This window comes from Octodon degus, unplaced genomic scaffold (genome assembly GCF_000260255.1).
Source record: "Octodon degus isolate 3935 unplaced genomic scaffold, OctDeg1.0 scaffold00111, whole genome shotgun sequence".
NCBI lineage: Eukaryota > Metazoa > Chordata > Mammalia > Rodentia > Octodontidae > Octodon > Octodon degus.
In genome coordinates, this window is record NW_004524687.1 from 1659644 (window position 1) to 1662934 (window position 3291).

The following is a 3291-nucleotide window of genomic DNA, read 5'->3' on the forward strand; positions in this document are numbered from 1 at the left end:
TAGTCTACTCAAGTTATGGCAGCAAGTATGTCAGCTTTTGATCCTTTGAAAAACCAGGATGAAATCAATAAAAATGTTATGTTAGCATTTGGCTTAACAGTCAGGTTTCAGGGCCACCCATTCCCCCAGCAGAAGATCATTCCAGAACTCCCAACAGCATTGCTTCCTCTTCCTCAGCAGCTCACTCATCACGAGTTCAGGCCCAACAGCCTCGGTTTATAGGAGCTCAGGCACAAGCAGGTCAGACTGAAGGTCAGATATACCAGCAGCAAGCTGGCTGTGGTGCACAGCAGCCTCAGGCTCCGCCTCAGCAACCTCAGGAGTATGGTATTCAGTATTCAGCTAGCTATAGTCGGCAGACTGGACCTCAACAACTTCAGCAGTTCCAGGGATATGGCCAGCAGCCAACTTCCCAGGCACCAGCTCCTGCCTTTTCTGATCAGCCTCAACAACTGTCTGCTCAATCACCACAGCAGTACCAGGCAAGCAGTTATCCTTAACAAACTTCTACCCAAACTTCTCAGTCTACTAATTACACTGTGCCCCCTCCCTCACAGCCTGGAATTGCTCCAAACCAGCCTGGGGCTTATTAATCAAGATCAGGTTTTACTTCACTTCCAGGAAGTACCATGGCCCTTCTTCCAAGTAGGCCTAACCTTTATGCATGTAATCACCCTGCCTTTAGTCAGGGCTCTACCCAGCCTGGACCTGGTTATTGATAAGGCACTTCAGCTGTTCTGATGAATATAGCTATTTGCCTCCCAAGACTCCAAGACTCTTTTATTTTAACTTGTATTGAAGTTCAGAAATTTAAATAGCAGAGCATGTTTTATGGTGGTATCATTGTTGCTGTTAACTGAAAATATAATTTGCTGGAACATAGAAAAGACCAAAATGAATTTTTTTTCCTCTCCTACTTAAAAATGTAGCAGCTGTCTAGGTACTTTGGAACACTACTCTTACATGTTTGTAAAGTGATTGACTTTCTAGCTTCTCTTGTCCAGAGGATATTAAAATGCTAGGTTGAGAGTTAGCCATCTTACTTGGCTTTTTACTGTTAACATGATATACTAAAGTAGAACCCTATGAGAAGATGACTAGATACGATATATAAAATTAACATTGATAGGTTAATAAAGGTGATTGAATCCATTAGTGGTCTTATAATTTAATCATTAACATTATATGCATATAATTTTATCTTACAGAAATCCTTATTAATATTTGTTCTTAAAATGGAATAACTGCTTAGGCAGATGCAGGGGCCGGGGGTTCGATCCCCGAGCCTGCTGTGCTGGTGCTGGCCCCAGGGTGCGCAGAGACTGCGATTGAGACTGGGCATAGTGATGTGTGCCTGTAATCCCAGCACTTGGAAAGCTGCAAACCGGGATCACTGTGAGTCCAGTCTACATAGTGAGACCCTGTAGACCCTGTACTAAATACAAAAAAGAAAGAAAGAAAGAAAGAAAGAAAGAAAGAAAGAAAACTTAAAGATTTCCATTCAGGAAATAGCACCATTTGGTTTTTGTACTGATTGTGAAGGAAATGCATTTAACAGTCATTGGTTAAATAAACCTTAAAATAGATTTCACCTTAATTGAGAATATTAGCACAATAGATACACTGTGAAAAAGATATAAGGGGGTTTAGGTAGATCCTAACTTTGTGATTTTGTTTCTTGTGGAGGTAAAGGTATGTTTACATATAGATAAACCATTCACAAAATAAAATAAAATAATTCAACAAGCTGTTGATGAATAAAAATGTAAGTCAGGTCACAATGAGATTTAACAGCCCATTCTACATACACAGAAAGGTGGCTCAGTTCCTGGAGAGGATAGAGATGGAGTTCAGATTGGGCGGGCCTTTCACTAATGAATTAACAGGAGCATTGTGCAAATGAGGACTTGTGGGATTGGCTCACACGAAGTTTGCCATCCTGTATAGTATATTAGGTCAAAATTAAGTAAATAAATAAATTTGTATGGGGCAGCAGGCCCAGAGTCTCCTGGCCAGTGTTTCTCCTACTCCTATATAGGAAACTTCATTTTCTTTCATGGCTTGCTTTTTTTTTTTTTTTTTAAGATAGGATCTCACTTTGTAGTGCAGGCTGGCCTTGAACTCATGGTGATCCTTCTGCCTCAGCTTCCTAAGTGCTGGGATTACTGAGGTAGGTCACTACACTCAGTTTCTCGCATGGTTTTTAAGACAGAATTTTAATCAAATGAATCAGACTTCATGACAACCTATATCTCAGCTGATGAAGAGGCAAAAGAAAAAAATCATAACCACTTTCAAATTAGTGTATTTGGTCTTTCGTTTTGCTAAGCTAGCTTTTACATATTAAGGAGACTCTTACGAGATTCTGGCCCTGGAGACTGGGGATAGGGTACTTATTAGTACTGTCCTTCGTGTTTCCTTTCAGAGAAACCAGAATTACTTTGCTGTGAGATACCCTATTTCTGTATTCCATCAAGATAGTAGTGTCTTAAATATATGACCATTGTATAAATTACAAAATGTAGGTCAGTTCTTTTGTACATTTGCCATTTACCCTCAAATACCATGAACTTTATCGTCCAAGTCTCAGAACTGACTTTAGCAAAATTCACTCGACTGTTATTCCTTGTCCAGCAAACTCCTATCCATCCTTTGAAAGCCAGTTAAATCTGCTCTGAGATGTCTTTCTGAACTCCCCAAGGGAGTTCTCTCCCTTCTCACAGGATCATTTTATGCACTGTACCTCTGTCAGTGCATTTGTTAATGTAACAGTGACCACCCTAGTGATGGCTAACTTTAATGTGCTTGGCATTATGCTAAGCATTTTGTGTATTATTTCCCCGAAGCTCATGAAAAATTTTTAAAGAGCGATATATTATTTTCTCCATTCTACTGATCAGTGAACAGAAAGATAAAATAACCTGCCCAAGTGACAGAGCTGGTATTTAAATCGAAGCAGTTTGATTCCACTTTACTCTCAGTTCACATGAGTCAGCTGAGATGCACCAAATCATTGGTCCAAGGTCGCATACATAATAAGTGATAGAACTGGCATTTGAATCCCAAGTGGCTTGAACCCAGACTGAGAGCTTTTAACCATTTGCTGTTCCCCTGTCCCTTCTGTAAACTCTTAAGGCTGACACTTCTAGTATCCATGTAGTCATGCCCCGAAAAATAATTTATATTAGCCTCTTCAGTGTTTGAGAACAGATTAATGACCTTTTCTACCTGATACTAACAATAGTAATCTAGGCATTAACCACTTACTAGTTCAACTTAAATACAGGATGA

The 3291-nt window shown here is 39.8% G+C and overlaps 1 protein-coding gene and 1 pseudogene across 1 annotated transcript in view; both read left to right on the forward strand.

Annotated features, from left to right (window-relative positions):
• The window catches only part of LOC105743260, a 9113-nt pseudogene extending 8394 nt beyond the window's left edge, over positions 1-719 (forward strand).
• Micu2 (mitochondrial calcium uptake 2) overlaps positions 1-3291 on the forward strand; it is a 116944-nt gene that overhangs the window by 27755 nt on the left and 85898 nt on the right. The gene's annotated exons all lie outside the window — the stretch shown is intronic.